We start from the raw sequence: 18,545 nt of genomic DNA on the forward strand, positions 1-18,545 counted from the left end.
TTCATGGAGATGGTTGCGAATGGTCCTCGCCGATACCCCAGGAGCAACAATGTCCCTAATTTGCTGGGAAGTGGCGGTGCGGTCCCCTACGGCACTGCGTAGGATCCTACGGTCTTGGCGTGCATCCGTGCGTCGCTGCGGTCCGGTCCCAGGTCGACGGGCACGTGCACCTTCCGCCGACCACTGGCGACAACATCGATGTACTTTGGAGACCTCATGCCTCACGTGTTGAGCAATTCGGCGGTACGTCCACCCGGCCTCCCGCATGCCCACTATACGCCCTCGCTCAAAGTCCGTCAACTGCACATACGGTTCACGTCCACGCTGTCGCGGCATGCTACCAGTGTTAAAGGCTGCGATGGAGCTCCGTATGCCACGGCAAACTGGCTGACACTGACGGCGGCGGTGCACAAATGCTGCGCAGCTAGCGCCATTCGACGGCCAACACCGCGGTTCCTGGTGTGTCCGCTGTGCCGTGCGTGTGATCATTGCTTGTACAGCCCTCTCGCAGTGTCCGGAGCAAGTATGGTGGGTCTGACACACCGGTGTCAATGTGTTCTTTTTTCCATTTGCAGGAGTGTAGTTGAAAGCCGGTCCGAGATATCGAAACAATGGCATCAGCAAGTGATAAAGATTTTATTTAATTTTTAATTTATTTCCTGTACCTTGCGCCGGCCGGGATGGCCGAGCGGTTCTAGGCGCTACAGTCTGGAACCGCGCGACCACTGCGGTCGCAGGTTCGAATCCTGCCTCGGGCATGGATGTGTATGATGTCCTTAGGTTTAAGTAGTTCTAAGTTCTAGGGGCCTGATGACCACATAAGTTAAGTCCCATAGTGCTCAGAGCCATTTGAACCATTTAGCCTATAAGCCGGCCGGTGTGGCCGTGCGGTTCTAGGCGCTTCAGTCTGGAACCGCGTGACCGCTACGGTCGCAGGTTCGAATCCTGCCTCGGGCATGGATGTGTGTGATTTCCTTAGGTTAGTTAGGTTTAATTAGTTCTAAGTTCTAGGCGACTGATGACCTCAGAAGTTAAGTCGCATAGTGCTCAGAGCCCATTTAGCCTATACCTTTCATTCTCTCTCCTGAAGATTCTGATGAGAGAGCTTATGATCTTTTTAGCCATAGGCTTGGTCATGCTGATTGTAGTCCATTTATTTGTCAATGAGGAGAAAGGAGAATTTTCAATACGTTATCAAGTGTTCTTTTCTGATTTTGATTTTGAGGGTAGTATGGTAGCTATAATCCATTTCGATGGGATTGTGGTATAACGCCGCTCTTCATCTTACAGTTGAGGAAAACTCCTGTGAAATCTCATCTGTGTTAATGTTGTGGTCACTGTTATTTCCATTTTTTTTTTACGGGTCCTTGACTCACTCCTTAAAAACGAAACCCGTACAGGATAACTTTGTAGTCCGTCCCTCTGTCGGTCTGTCTGCCAAAATTTTAAAAATCTTTTTTCTCAGAAACGGGTAGACGAATCATGTCGAAATTTTTGTCATACACTAAGATCTACGGTCCATTGGCGGTGTGGAAAATCGAAGCTTCTAAGTCAGTGCAATAGAAAGATACAGCCATTTGTATCACATATTTGGATACTCGCAAACTCACGCACCAAAACCTATAGTGTGCTTCCCGTTGGCCTAGAATCACGAAATGTGGCAAGAAGCAATGTTTCACTACAAAAATAAAGCAAAAAAAAACCGTAAACTGTTAACTTGTAATTATATCACAGGAAAAACTATTTCTTTTGTCATTTGTTATACGACTTCAGTATTGAAATTAAAACGGTCTCGAATGTCTGGGAATCTTCAGTGCCGATATCTTGCGAGTATCAGCGTCGATAATGGGCAACTGCCTGTATACGTAGTTAAGTTTGTACGGAACCCTCAGACCGCGAGTCCTACACTCACCTGACCAGTTTTTCATTTTGTCTTTCCTATAAGAGTGGTAGGACATGTTTTGAGGCATCAAGGGATCACAAATTTAGCATTGGAGGGCAGCGTGGAGGGTAAAAATCGTAGAGGGAGACCAAGAGATCAATACACTAAGCAGATTCAGAAGGATGTAGGTTGCAGTAGGTACTGGGAGATGAAGAAGCTTGCACAGGATAGAGTAGCATGGAGAGCTGCATCAAACCAGTCTCAGGACTGAAGACCACAACAACAACAACAATAAGAGATAATTGCTGGTTAGTACTGTTTGCAGTTCTATTTCGTCGTAGTGTTGGTCAGCTTCCTTTAAGACCTGGGCTATTGTATACGGCGGGTAGCTGAGTTAAAAATATTGAAAAATTGAACGTAATGATTTTATCTTTAAGTACGTCCACTGCCGGTGATTTGATACTTAATGTGTTCAGTCTGATTTTATTAACAAGCTCGATGAGTCTGTATTTTAAAAGTTTTATATTGGCTATATGTTATGTGGCTTTGTGTGGCATATACACTACTGGCCATTAAAATTGCTGCACCACGAAGATGACGTGCTACAGACGTGAAATTTAACCGACAGGACGAAGAGGCTGTGATATGCAAATTATTAGCTATTCAGGGCATTCACACAAGGTTGGCGTCGGTGGCGACACCTACAACGTGCTAACATGAGGAAAGTTTCCAACCGATTTCTCATACACAAAGAGCGGTTGACCGGCGATGCCTGGTGAAACGTTGTTGTGATGCCTCGTGTAAGGAAGAGAAATGTATATCATCACGTTTCCGACTTTGATAAAGGTCGGATTGTAGCCTATCGCGATTGCGGTTTATCGTTTCGGGACACTGCTGCTCGCGTTGGTCGAGATCCAATGACTGTTAGCAGAATATGGTGTCGGTGGCTTCAGGAGGGTAATACGGAACGCCGTGCTGGATCCCAACGGCCTCGTATCACTAGCAGTCGAGATGACAGGCATCTCATCCGCATAGCTGTAACGTATCGTGCAGCCACGTCTCGATCCCTGAGTCAACAGATGGGGACGTTTGCAAGACAACAACCATCTGCACGAACAGTTCGACGACGTTTGCAGCAGCATTGACTATCTATCAGCTCGGAGACCATGGCTGCGGTTACCCTTGATGCTGTATCACAGACAGGAGCGTCTGCGATGGTGTACTCAACGACGAACCTGGATGCACGAATGGCAAAACGTCATTTTTTTGGATGAATCCAGGTTCTGTTTACAGCATCATGATGGTCGCATCCGTGTTTGGCGACATCGTGGTGAACGCACATTGAAGGCGTGTATTCGTCTTCGCCATACTGGCGTATCACCTGGCGTGATGGTATGGGAACCATTGGTTACACGTCTCGGTCACCTCTTGTTCGCACTGACGGCACTTTGAACAGTGGACGTTACATTTCAGATGTGTTACGACCCTTCATTCGATCCCTGCGAAACCCTACATTTCAGCAGGATAATGCACGACCGCATGTTGCAGGTCCTGTCCGGGCCTTTCTGGATACAGAAAATGTTCGACTGCTGCCGTAGCCAGCATATTCTCCAGATCTCTCAACCAATTGAAAACGTCTGGTCAATGGTGGCCGAGCAACTGGCTCGTACAATACGCCAGTCACTACTCTTGATGAACTGTGGTATCGTGCTGGAGCTGCATGGGCAACTGTACCTGTACACGCCATCCAAGCTCTGTTTGACTCAATGCTCAGGCGTATCAAGGCCGTTATTACGGCCAGAGGTGTTTGTTCTAGGTACTGTTTTCTCAGGATCTATGCACCCAAATTGCGTGAAAATGTAATCACATGTCAGTTCTAGTATAATATATTTGTCCAATGAATACCCGTTTATCATTTGCATTTCTTCTTGGTGTAGCAACTTTCATGGCCAGTAGTGTATATGTACTAGACCTTGTAACTGTTCTTAGGGTTTTTCCTTTTTTGCTGAATATCGTTTCTTTGATTAGGGTTAGTATCTAGACAGGTGCCGCGTATTCGAGAATTCGTGTAATGAAGGTCTTGTATGGCTGTATTAACGTTTCGTTTAAAGCTCTGTTAAGGTGTTTTTGAAACACTAGCTCCTTTTTGTACTGTGATTTATACTTTTAACTCTATTTTGTCTAACGAGAAGTTGAAGAAAATGCAGGTTTAAAAAAAAAATTACAACGTTCTTTTTTAACTAAACTAGCGAGCTTGTGAAAAGGGGAGTACCATGATATGACAGTCGCCAATATTCGCGATAAAACTTATATCACAATGATCAGGGAGAAAAAATTGTGGTAAGTTCCTTCGGGACCAAACTGCTAAGATCATCCGTCCCTAGGCTTATACACTACTTAATCTAACTTAAACTAAGTTACGCTATGGACAACACACACACACACACACACACACACACACACACACACAGACACCCATGCCCGAGGGAGGACTCCTCGAACCTTTGGCGGGGGGGGGGGGGGGGGGGGAGGGGGGGAGCGCGAACCGTGGCATAACGCCCCCTAGACCGCGCTGCTACCCCGCGCGACCAATGATCAGCGAAACGTGCAAAGGAGGCGACGAAATCTGTAGGAATACCGCATTTCCTGTTTCTCTCTCTGTTTTTGTTGTACACGATGTTTGAAAGTGGTGGAAGTAAAATCTCATACACTGACAGATTTCGACTTCTCGTTTCGCAAATCCCTGTGCCGTTATCTAAAAAAGAGCCACTACGGACATTAACATTTGTTATATCCGTATAGTCGTCTTCCTTGGAGCTACGAAATGCTGTTAAAATTATGCATTATTTAGATAACAAATTTATTTCAGTATCTCGGCAGATAAAAGGTTACGAGTGTTACCACCCTGAAAAATACTTTGATGCTTGCACACACTGAAAAATGTTTTAATTATATCGCTTATAAAATATTAGCGTTGCCTTTCTTCCGACATTACGTATATGGATTGCACAGCAGTGTCTCTTACGACAGGAAACATTGTTACTTTGCATACTGTGCCAAAAATGCGATTACTACCGTGGTTTATCTTGATTTCTGCGATTATTGCAACCTGGAAGTGCAACACGATACCAGGAGAATCAAGTTATTCCTCACACATGTTGGCAACGTAACATGCCTGAGCTTTGACTGTCCGATGCACACATTGGCAATCTTCCCGATCACGCTGCCGCGTGCACCGTGGTCACCTGCTTGGAAAAATGTGCGTCGTTTTAATGTTAGCTTTCGTCTCGTCCAAGTTCTGATGCTCTGCTAACGGTCATGCTACTTCTGAATTTGTAAGAGCTGCACGTTCATTGTATTAGGAACACAGCATTCTGGGCCTGTATGATGGCTACCTCTAGTAAAAACCGTATTTAACCTACACACAAGTAAAAGGAACATGAAAAAACGGTAGAATTCTTTTCGTATGCTTTTCTTATTTCCTTTTACTTAACCAGAGTCGAAACAAGGCCCCGGGAGTAGACAACATTCCATTAGAACTACTGACGGCCTTGGGAGAGCCAGTCCTGACAAACCTCTACCATCTGGTGAGCAAGATGTATGAGATAGGGGAAATACCCTCAGACTTCAAGAAGAATATACTAATTCCTATCCCAAAGAAAGCAGGTGTTGACAGATGTGAAAATTACGGAACAATCAGTTTAGTAAGTCACAGCTGCAAAATACTAACGCGAATTCTTTACAGACGAATGGAAAAACTAGTAGAAGCTAACCTTGGGGAAGATCAGTTTGGATTCCGTAGAAATGTTGGAACACGTGAGGCAATACTGACTCTGCGACTTATCTTAGAAGAAAGATTAAGGAAAGGCAGATCTACATTTCTAGTATTTGTAGACTTGGACAATGGAATACTCTCTTTCAAATTCTAAAGTTGGCAGGGGGAAAATACAGGGAGCGAAAGGCTATTTACAATTTGTACAGAAAGCAGAAAGCAGATGGCAGTTATAAGAGTCGAGGGACATGAAAGGGAAACAGTGGTTGGGAATGGAGTGAGGCAGGGTTGTAGCCTCTCCCCGATGTTATTCAATCTGTATATTGAGCAACCAGTAAAGGAAACAAAAGAAAAAGTCAGAGTAGGTATTAAAATCCATGGAGAAGAAATAGGAATGGACAGTATCTTGAAAGTAGGATATAAGATGAGCATCAACAAAAGCAAAACGAGGATAATGGAGTGTAGTCGAATTAAGTCGGGTGATGCTGAGGGAATTAGATTAGGAAATGAGACACTTAAAGTAGTAAAGGAGTTTTGCTATTTAGGGAGTAAAATAACTGATGATGGTCGAAGTAGAGAGGATATGAAATGTAGACTGGCAATGGCAAGGAAATCGTTTCTGAAGAAGAGAAATTTGTTAACATCGAGTACAGATTTAAGTGTCAGGAAGTCGTTTCTGAAAGTATTTGTATGGAGTGTAGCCATGTATGGAAGTGAAACATGGACGATAAATAATTCGGACAAGAAGAGAATAGAAGCTTTGGAAATGTGGTGCTACAGAAGAATGCTGAAAATTAGATGGGTAGATCACATAACTAATGAGGAGGTATTGAATAGATTTGTAGAGAAGAGAAATTTGTGGCACAACTTGACTAGAAGAAGGGACCGGTTGGTAGGACATGTTCTGAGGCATCAAGGGATCACAAATTTAGCGTTGGAGGGCAGCATGGAGGGTAAAAATCGCAGAGGGAGACCAAGAGATGAATACACTAAGGAGATTCACAAGAATGTAGGTTGCAATCAGTACTGGGAGATGAAGGAGCTTGCACAGGATAGATTAGCATGGAGAGCTGCATCAAATCAGTCTCAGGACTGAAGACCACAACAACAACAACAACCAGAACTCTGTACAAATATTAATCACTAGCTGAAAAACCCGACATTTGCAGGGTATTAATTTTGCCAATTTTCTGTTAGAAACGAAAACAAAAAAATGATATGTGTTTGTAGTGTAATATCGAAAAGAAATTCATTTCCATTGATTCGTGAAAACGTCTTTGAAATTACAAAACTGTAGTACAAAGGAATACGGATACTGCACAAATGTTTAAGTTCAGTATCCAAATTAAGAAACATAGTACGAAAAATACAAATTCTTTTTAATGTTTATGTAACTCAGAACTTGGTTGTGAACAATGTTTCTTATTACATGTCCAGGCAGCTGAGGGCAGCTGCTTCGTGTGTCTTTAATGCGATTTTGTAAACGTCTCTACGGCAACAAATCTTCATAGCTCTATAGACGTCTACTGTTTTTGCCTACACACGTTCGCACTTCGCAGCTGAAAGCAGTCAAAAGCGACAACTCGTGCCATGGATTTACGTAAGTTGACTCGACTATAGGAGTGCCTTAGTAGTAAAGAACAAATGTATTAAAACTTCAAACATCTCAGTGTTTATGACGTCATATCTCTTGAAAAATGTGTCGTACAACATGAAACACGTATGTAACATAGCAGCGATGGCGAGGCATTGTAGCATCTGTGACCAGAGAGTATGCGCTTGACCGCGCGAGTGTTGCGAGCGGTTCTCTGTCAGTAGTAGTCGTTGCGAGTCTGTAGCTCTGTCTAGTTGAGAGCAGTACTCAGTCTGTAGTCGTCATGCAGAGGGGTCGGTCAGTAGTAGCAGCCCAGTGCGGTTGTGTGATGTAGGCGGTCGGCAACACTGGTCAAGATGGTGAATAAGGTATACCATTAATTAATATAATCATTAGATAATGTAAAAATTTATTTATTGTAATTATTCTCCAACAAGTCCCCCAATAATAATTTTTATTTCAAAAGCATTTTCTCAAAAATTTAATTTTTTATTGAACTCAAGATTTCGTTGCACTTCCCATTTCATTCCACTTCTTTTGAAGAAAAATTCCACTAAAATCACAAAAAAAAGAGAATATTATTATTTGCAATGCAGTTCCTCCAAGCGGTGCGCAACAACAAGAGCAGATATGTGACATCCATTTATTCTGAGGTAAGATTTTTATTCTGATTGTTTTACACAGGGCCAAAGACCGATATTTCGGTTTAATTAAATTTTCTTATCACTGAATGGACTTTAATTTTTCATCAGGAATTTATATTTGAGTCAGATTGCGAATTTCACATTTTTGTTGCCATTGTCAGTGCATTTCATTGTGGGCAGGTTACGCTTAGCGCAATGTCCATCAGCATTTCTAATTAGTATCGTCCTTTCTTTTAAAATTTTTGTGGGGAGGTTACACTTGGCCCCCATTTCTATTAAGTATTGTCAATTTTATTTCTTTTAAAATTACGGTGGGGAGGTTACACTTGGCGACACCCAGTCCAGGATCGAATTTCGTTGAGAGTCTTTTGAGCAACAGTCAGATATCTGCTCTTATTTGCTTAGATATAATTAGGATTTGGCGCTACGCTTTTAATAATATTGTGACTTTCTCTCTACAGGTCAACGGCAATTTGTTGCTTTGTTGTATTTGTGTGTTGTTTTTGCATTTGTGCTTATTGTTTTGTGAATATTTGTGACTGTTGCAAAAATGCCGCGAAAGACTGTGAATAGTGTATCGCGAGGTATTACGAACGAAATTACCGGCTCAAACGACTCTACCGATAGGACATGTGACACGCAGTGTAATGATGACAATCCTGCGTTCACTAACAATCTGTGCATTACATCCACTAGTGATGACTTTCACCTTAATGATGAACAAACGAACTCAATTGTCTCGTGTGTTAACTTGACGACAATTGATGACGCGGAGCGGTCTATAGTAATGAGCGCTGCCGAGCTTAACACACCCGATTTAGAAAATCCAAGTAATGTACAGACAAATTTGTCTAATGAAAATGAACAGGATACTGAAAGTACGACGGATTTATTTAATTCCGAAATAATGTCTGACAGTGTACATCCGACTGCTCAGAATAACCAAATGGTTACAGTAAGCGTGAAAGTTCCAGATCCACCACTAAACAGCACAGAGAGTATAAACGCTAACTTTGGCTTTGAACAAATCATGGTAAGATTGCTACAACAACAGAGTGAAGATATCAAACAACAATTTAGTGAACAGGATAAAAAATTTAATAAAATCGATGAAAATTTCAAACAACAGAACGAAAAACTTGACAATAATGACAAAAAACAAGACAAACTTAGTGAACAGGTCAGACAACAGAGTGAAGATTTTAAACAACTTAGTGAACAGGTCAAACAAGATAATGAAAAACTCAATCAACAGTTAAATGAAAAATTAGACGACAGTTCCAGACAGCTTAGTGAACAAATAAGAGCCGTTGCCGCGCAGTGTCATGACACTAAGGAACAGTTGCGAGTGGAAATTGAGGCTTGTTCACGAAAAAATAGCGAAGAAATTAAGTCTGTTGCGCAAGAATTAAGAGAAATGCAAACAGTCGCAACAGAAACACTCAGAGACGAAATTAGCGGAGTCGCTAAACAGTGCTCTGAAAAAGCTACACAATTACGGGACGAGTTTAGAGCAATGACGGTAGAACTTTCGCGCACTATGGACGCAAAGATAGACGCGAAATTCGAACAGCAGAACACTCAGATTAACGAGCGCTTTAATCAGCACATACAGAACAGTGATACGCGTTTCCGCAGATTTATTCAGGATCAAAACAAAGTAAAACGACAAGTCATGGAAACAATCACTGCACAAAGACAAGAGGACAAACGTAAAATATTCGCGAAAGCGAAGACGTATGTAGACAATAATATTACTACAGTGTCCGACAAAATTAATACCATAGAACAATTGAACGCGGAATTACGGGATGAAATTTCTGACCTTAAATCAAAAACAGATACACACACAGTAAATATTCAAACAGTGACAGATAGATTCGAACAATTAGATCTAACACAGGATTGTGATGTTATCAAAGGTGATGTTAAAAAACTGAGCGAAACTACGCGCAAGTTGCAAAAACAGATTAATGCGTCTGATTCTAAAACCGATGATCAGGTTAAAATACTGACTGAAAAATGTGATGAATTGGCCAGTCGTATTGATGCTATCGAAAATACTAATGACAATAAATCAGACGATACTGCACCGGTTTCATTTATCCAAACGCCTGAATTTCAAAATTTACAGCAGACAATTAATGAGATCGATTCATCTAACAACACGTTACGTAGGAAGTTATCAAATTTACAACAAGAAGTAACAGAAATGAAAAACACTTCTGTTAATAATACACAACAGACGCCACTTTATGAACATGTGTCAGACTCACGCAGCGCGTATAATTTGGGTAATCTGCAGAGAGTACGGGACTTAGATTCCGAACAACCACAGTTCAATAGATACTCTTACGATCCTGAACCTGTTCCATCATGCAGAGATGATAACTTCGACTACAAACATTTTCTGTCAGTGAGAAAGTTTAAGGTTTTCAAAAACGATAGAACGCAGATTCACCCACTGGATTGGATTCAACAGTTTAGCTTTGCTCTTCCACCGACTTGGCCTGTAACACATAAACTTGAATTTATTTGCAGTTTTTTGGAAGGCGAACCGGCAACTCGTATGAGACCGATCGCGAGACAGTGTTACTCGGTAGAGGAATTTCAGAATGCTTTTCTGTCAGCGTACTGGTCGAAGACGACACAGCGCGGAATTAAAGACCAACTAATTAGTTTGCCAAACTACGAGAACTCAAATTTTCCCAGTGTAACGCAATTTTTTGAGCACATGGTACAACAAAACCAGTACCTAAGTGAACCGTACAGTGAATCTGCACTTATACAACTATGCATCTCTAAATTACCACGGTCATTACGAGTGTCACTTCTAACGGGCCAGCAAAAAGAAAACATTTCAGCATTCAGAGATCTTTTACAGCTCTTGGAAGTACAGCAATCCGATTATTCTTTTGTAAACAAAAACTTTTCGAGTAACAACCAAGGTCAACAACAGTACTGCAATTATGATCAGGGACGTAATTCCAATCGGAAAGATAGCAGACGCTTTAGGAACAACAACTACCAAAACCTTAATAACAGGCAAAATTCTAATTATCAATACCGTCAAAATTTTCAGCAACAGGAACAACACTTTAGTAACAATAGAGGTGTTTCACAACAACAACATCAAAACCAGCCGGTTAACATACCTAACCAACAATGGAATACACAAGGTCAACCAGGCTTTAATGTTTCGCCGCGTGGACGTATAGCCCCTGGTCCAACAAATAGTAACGTACGTCAGCAAGGAAACAACTACGTACAAAGAAGACAGTATTTCAATTCCTATCGTAATGCACCGTATAGGAATGACTATTACGACAGACGTAAAAATAATGAGGACAATTTTCAGCGAACATCTAACAACAGTCGGTCATACCAACAGCAAAATCATACGCAAGAACATATTCTCATGAATGAACCCGACAGTAGGTACCATCCAGAGCGTAACACGCCTGGAAGAAGTAATAGGACAGTTCAAATAGTCGAAATGCCACAGAATCCTCCTAATAATAATAACACGTCAGATAGAATCTGACTAAATACTGCACAGGACGCATCTTCTAATAACACAAGCACTACCTTAGACACGCAAAATGTTGTTCACGAAAATGTAATTACTTTTGACGACATCAGAGACACTCTTTTACAGGAAAGACCAGTTATTCAGAAAACCATTTCACATCCTGTTATCGAAATTAAAATTGGTTCATCGAAATTTTCAGCAGTAATCGATTCCGGATCACCTATATCAGTAATTAATGAGGAGACTTTCAACGAGTGCAACAAAGAGAATACTTATCCGACGTTACCTTTAGGCAAAACAAAAGTGAAAGGAGCAGTATCGAGTAAAGGTGTAGACGTTAAATTACAGACGCATTTATCATTTTGTATTGGAGGTCATACTTTCCACTCTAATTTTTGGATTGTTCCTTTATTGACAACAGACATAATTTTAGGCACGAATTTTCTGGTACAACACGATGCAGTTATCGACTTTCAGAATTCTTATTTAATGTTAAAGGATGAAAATGTACAATTGGCTTTAGAATTTCAGCACTCTTTATCTGCGGAAGAACAAACAATTAACCGCACAGAGGTGATTTCCGCAACACGTAACATAGACTGTAATCCCACATTGTTCACGGATACGTACGTACATAACTATAATAGTCCAGACGAAGCTGACTACGACGTTATGCAATTGATTTCTGATAAGGTTAAAGAGAGCAGTGCAACTACAGACGACGAACGAACGCAATTACATAAAATTCTTTTACAGCAAGCTCCAGTTTTTGACAACATTCCTGGTACTATGTCCGGCTTTATGTATGAATTTCAAGTCAAACCGCACGACACATTTAAAGCAAAGCATTATCCTATTCCGTATATTCATAGAGAACAAGTTAAAAAAGAATTGCAGGATATGCTTGATCAGGGAATTATTGAACCAGCAGTTAGTCCGTACATAAACCCGCTACATATTGTTAAGAAAAAAGATGGCTCACTTCGCCTTGTACTTGATTCACGTCACATTAATGACATTATTATTAATGAAACAGATCGACCACAGACATTAGAGGAACTTTTACAGAAATTTCACGGTACAGCTATTTATTCCACATTAGATTTGAAATCGGGATTTTGGCAAATTCAACTCCATCCGAATTGTAGAAAATACACAGCATTTCTCTGTTTTGGCGACTGTTATCAATTTTGCAAACTACCGTTCGGCTTAACTATTTCTTCTGCAGCTTTTATTCGCGGTTTGAACACAATACTTCCGACAGAACTTAGAGACAGAATCACGACGTATGTAGACGACATTCTTATAGCAGAAGCTAATTGGTCTGAACACAATCTGGTTCTTGAACAACTGTTACAAACTTTTTATGCACAAGGACTTACAGTTAATCTTAGTAAATCGCACTTTGGCAAAACTTCTATAAAATTTCTTGGACACGTGATTTCAGCAGAAGGCATTGCGCCTGATCCAGAAAAACTTCAGGCTCTACGTGACATTAGTGTTCCTACGACGAAGAAGCAATTACGCAGTTTTTTGGGCTTAATTAACTTTTTTCGTAAATTTATTCATCACTCTGCTTTAGACACACCCAGATTATGTCAATTAACAGGTAAAAACAGTATTTGGTCTTGGGATAAGCAAGCACACTCTGAATTCATGAACCTGAAACATGCTCTGTTGAATGCTCCACTTTTATCGCACCCAGATCTTACCAGAAATTTTTCCATTGCTACCGACAGTTCCAACACCGCTTTAGGCGTACACATTTTCCAGGAAATAGAAGAAGATGGCTCTATAGTAATTAAAAACATCGCATTTGCAAGCCGCATTTTGTCACCTGCTGAACGAAATTATTCCGTCACAGAACTTGAAACATTATGCGTTGTATGGGCTTTTACGAGATTTCGGCACTTTCTTTATGGCAGACATACCACCGTCTACACAGACCATAGAGCGATACAATTTTTACTTTCGGCTAAATTTACTCACGACAGATTAAGTAGATGGAAACTTTATTTACAAGAATTTAATTTTACAATAGTTCACATTCCCGGCACGCAAAATGTTATAGCAGACGCACTATCGCGTTCTCTCAGCAACAATCAGCAAGACGTAGCAACCAACTTCTGCAAAACAAATTTCAGTGTCATGTACATTCAGCAAGTTGCATTTGAAAACTTTATTTCATCGTCATTACAGGACATAGCACAAGAACAAAACAAAGACAACGTGTGGAAAGAAATTAAACAGCTTTGGCAAGATAAGAATAATGTTACGATTAGGAACCACTACACTGTACGCAATGACATTCTGTTTCGCCGCTCTCATCCTGACAGCAACAATTGGTTATTATGCATTCCTGACGAACTGGTTAACAAACTAATTTGGTACACTCATTTAAGTTACGCACATTACGGAGCAAGAAAATGTTTTCTTATACTGAGACAGAACTGTTATTTTGCCAACATGGAGAAACGTATACGACGAGTTTTAGCGTCTTGTAAAATTTGCCAGAAAGCTAAATCAGACACCATTTCACATATTCCTCCTTTATATCCCATTATACCTGTTAAATTAAGACACATGGCCGCAGTAGATATTTTTGGTCCAATTCCGAGAACTAACAGAGGTTTTTGCTACATTTTTGTCGCTGTTGAGCTCACTTCAAAATTTGTTACTTTCACTCCGTTACGCAAAGCTACTGCCAAAACTGTTTCAAATGCATTTGTAAAACATTTTCTATTTCATGTAGGGCATGTAATGAAAGTAATTTCTGACAATGGATCTCAATTTCGTAGTAGCGTATGGACACGCATGTTACGAGCTAGAAACATTTCTCCGATTTATATATCCAAGTACCACGCTTCTTCGAACCCCTGTGAAAGATTAATGAAAGAAATTGGTAAGCTGTGCCGAATATACTGCCACAAAAGACATATTGATTGGGATACACACATACTCTCATTCCAAGATGTAATTAATTCCATTCCAAATGAATCCACTATGCTATCTCCGACTGTTATACTGAAAAACGTTGAACCACCAAACAAAATTAAAGAATTAATAGAATTTCCCAAAAGTCGTCGCCTACGACACCACGAAATAATTAACATTGCGCTGAACAACATCAAAAGTGCCGCAGAGCGACGGAGAAGACAGCAAAAACAGGTTTGTAGACGCCGAGACTTTCACGTTGGACAGAAAATATTAGTACGTACACACTATTTATCCAGTAAATTAAAAGGTAAGTGCAGTAAATTTGAACTTCTATACGCAGGTCCATATCGGATTCGCAGCATCCCTCACCCCAATGTTGTACATGTCGAAACTTTGAGAACTAGAAAATCGAAAGGCAATCACCATATATCAAACATTAAACCGTTTATTGAGTGAAACCACTGTATGATTCAACACACTATGATGCCATTTACTAATGCAATTAAATTCACCTGACTAATTACTGATGATTATCGTATTTTTTCTTGGCAAGTGCCCGGCAAGGTAAGGTTAGCAGGTCGCTTTTCTTGTCGTTACACATCAGACCGTGCACATTTTCCACTTTTTTGTGTATATGATTGTACTCCAGTATTGTTTGTATGTATTGTGAAATAGTTAAGATATAACACACACCAGTCGACTTTGACATTTTTTTTTTTTGCCTTATGACGTCTCAACATCGTGACTGTTAAACATTTTTTTTTGCTACTGCATTGTATTATTCTGTGTACATTTTTGCATCTGAACACTGTCAACGTCTTTAACATACTACGTTTTCTGTCATGTTATGCTGTATAGTTAATTGTGTCACCAAAAACCAGTCATTATTTAATGGGTATATGATTTAAATGCAGGACATTAATCTCTGTTCATCAATTTCAGAAAGAAATGATGTATGTAAGAAATAAATTCAACAGGAATGGGAATTTCACCTACGGAATAAACGGAAGGAGATGCAATAACTTTATGAGGAAGAGTAAATGGATCAGGATTAACAAACATTAACAAGAATATACTGTACTCATCACAGAATAGCAGTCTTAACTAATTTTTTCTTTCAGATTACAAGGTGATTGATGCAGGCTGTCAGACTGAACTACACATCTTAGTTTTAGTGATGAAATATGCTAGAGATAAGGAATAGTTGTATAGTGAGTAATAAAGTGATTTTTTGCAGATGATAATGAATGCTGACGAATAATGATGAAGAATATGCTGTTATGAATAATGAAGTTTTTCTTTACAGGTGATGATGATAATGAAGTTATGATAATATGGATAATGAAGTGATGGATAATGAAGTTTTTTCTTTACAGATGAGGATAATGTTGAAGTAATGTATTTATGCTACGTAGTTATTTAAGTATTTGTTGCAGTTTGCTTTGACAGCAGGTGTTACATTGCATAGTAGGATGACTGAAAGTTTTGGAAAGGACAGCTATGGAACACATTTTTATACACACTTCACTGCCTGTTAATTCGAAGTTCACTACTTTTCAGCATAGTGTGCGTTTCTTCTTTCAGGTCAATAATCCGTTTTTGTATTTTTTCCAGGAGAAGTTTTTCATGACACTTACTAAACCTGTTACTTATTATACCTGTTCTAGTACTTGCATTTTTATATTTTTAACCATTTGTGTCTATCATTTATAAATGTGATCACATATACTGCCTTGTTACATAATCTTGCTACAGCTGACTCATGACGAATGACGTTACCTATCCTCATTTGCTGCAATAGGTCAAAAGCAAATAGTGTTATGTTTCAGCAATTAATTATCGATCCCAACGCAATGCATTGCTAACAAAAAAAAAATAAAATGTATTAACAGTCCCAAATAGTGATACCAGTTTATGATAATTCTGAATAATACTGATCAACTCTGAATAGTATGTCACTTGAGTAATGACCTCTTAATGAGACTATATTCAAAATAATGCTTTGTCACTAGCTAATAACTGACACTGTTTATTGTAATGATACCACTTATAATGCCTGTGATTATTAATGCTTTGATTGTAATTAACTGATTTTAATAATGACTTTGTAATGGTCTGAATACTACTGAAGGAGGAACACTGTTTATTGTAATGTTACCACTTATAATGCCTGTGATTATTAATGATTTGACTGTAATTAACTGATTTTTAATAATGACTTCGTAATAATCTGAATAATACTGAATGATGATTCTATTCAATACTTGCTGGCCACTGAGTGCCAATAATTAATGTCACTCCACGAATTGTTATTAATTATGCCATTGATTAGCTCTTGTTTCCAATGTTGATACTTTGTTGTTGGAAATGAATGTGACTGTTTCATAATGCTTTGTAATTAGGAAAAGACTAATGATTCTTAATAGATTGGAATGACACATAATTAATTAACTATGGTACTGTTTAATAATGCTTTGTAATTAGGAGAAGGCTAATAATTCTTAATATATTGGAATTTCAAATGATTAATTAACGATGCCATACTTTGTTGTTGGAAATGAATGTGACTGTTTCATAATGCTTTGTAATTAGGAAAAGACTAATGATTCTTAATAGATTGGAATGACACATAATTAATTAACTATGGTACTGTTTAATAATGCTTTGTAATTAATTACGGCTAATAATTCTTACTATATTGAAATGACAAATGATCAATTAATTAACTGTAATTAGACAAATGATTAATTAACGACAAATGATTAATTAACTGTAATTAGACAAATGATTAATTAACTGTAATTAGACAAATGATTAATTAACGACAAATGATTAATTAACTGTAATTAGGCAAAGGCTAATGATTATTGGAATGACAAATGATTAATTAACTGTAATTAGGAGAAGGTTAATGATTCTTGATTATACTCTGTAACTGAAAAGAATGCGATTATTTCATAATACTTTGTAACCAGGAAAAGAAGGCTACTGATTCTATGTAAAACAATCAATGAACATTTTTCTGTAATACTACATACTTGGTACAGAAATGTTCAATAACTGGGCTATGAATGCCACAAACTACTAATTAAGTCTGTAATTATCAATATTATGTGACTTGATGTCCTTCACCTCATAAGCTGACTACCCTGAATTACTGCAATGTCCATTTGTCCTGTTTATCCTAGTGATCATGGAGCACTATCTTTGGTCTTGCACTAATTCTACGTTGGTGTGCCTTGTAAGAGTGTGGTGTTGACACGACATGCTGTCCACCACCATGAGCGATGAAGACATTATTATGGTCCCACTGTTTGGTGTACCTAATGTACTGCCAAAATGAAAACATGGAACATTACTACGACAGTTCAGTGTCTTGGCTACACTGATAAATTCTGATGGGAAAAGAACTTCAAGTTGTGTCACTTGGTGTTGTACTTCTGTGGAAAGATATGGACTTTCAGAGCAGCTGTGTGCAATCTAAAGTGCTACAACCATGATGCAATCCTTCCCTTTCCTATCCTGATTCTTGTCACATAAAAAAAAAAAAAAAAAATTTTTTTGGTAACATCATTTATGTTCATAGGTTATACATTTTTCGATTCGCTGAACTCCAATGCGAGTACACTTATGTCACTTGTCAACATAATATTTTTTGCCAGTCTGTTTATTTGTTCTGCATATGCTAAAGAATTTTTTCAGTGCCTGTGCACTTTATTATCTGTCAAATAATTTGTATATACTTTTGTGATTTGCTACTATGTTTTGTACTCACATTTTGTCTTTGTCTGATATATTTTGTACTTAGTGCGTGTGCACAACATTTACTTTATGTACTACATCTAATTATTCTTGCCAGTCTGTTTATTTGTTCTGCATATGCTAAAGAATTTTTTCAGTGCCTGTGCACTTTATTATCTGTCAAATAATTTGTATATACTTTTCTGATTTGCTACTATGTTTTGTACTCACATTTTGTCTTTGTCTGATATATTTTGTACTTAGTGCGTGTGCACAACATTTAAATATTCTGTAAGTTGTAGAATTTTGTTAATTAAAGAAAAATTTTGCCGCGCTTGGCAAGTCCAAATGACTCACCATCGCTGCCAAATTTTTGCCCCCCCAGTGGAGGGTTATGAAACACGTATGTAACATAGCAGCGATGGCGAGGCATTGTAGCATCT

At 39.0% G+C, this 18,545-nt stretch overlaps 1 protein-coding gene across 2 annotated transcripts in view; it reads right to left on the minus strand.

The window, feature by feature from the left end:
* The window catches only part of LOC124613962 (laminin subunit gamma-1), a 1,180,138-nt gene that overhangs the window by 270,550 nt on the left and 891,043 nt on the right, over window positions 1-18,545 (minus strand). The window lies entirely within an intron of this gene.

Source organism: Schistocerca americana, chromosome 4 (genome assembly GCF_021461395.2).
Source record: "Schistocerca americana isolate TAMUIC-IGC-003095 chromosome 4, iqSchAmer2.1, whole genome shotgun sequence".
NCBI lineage: Eukaryota > Metazoa > Arthropoda > Insecta > Orthoptera > Acrididae > Schistocerca > Schistocerca americana.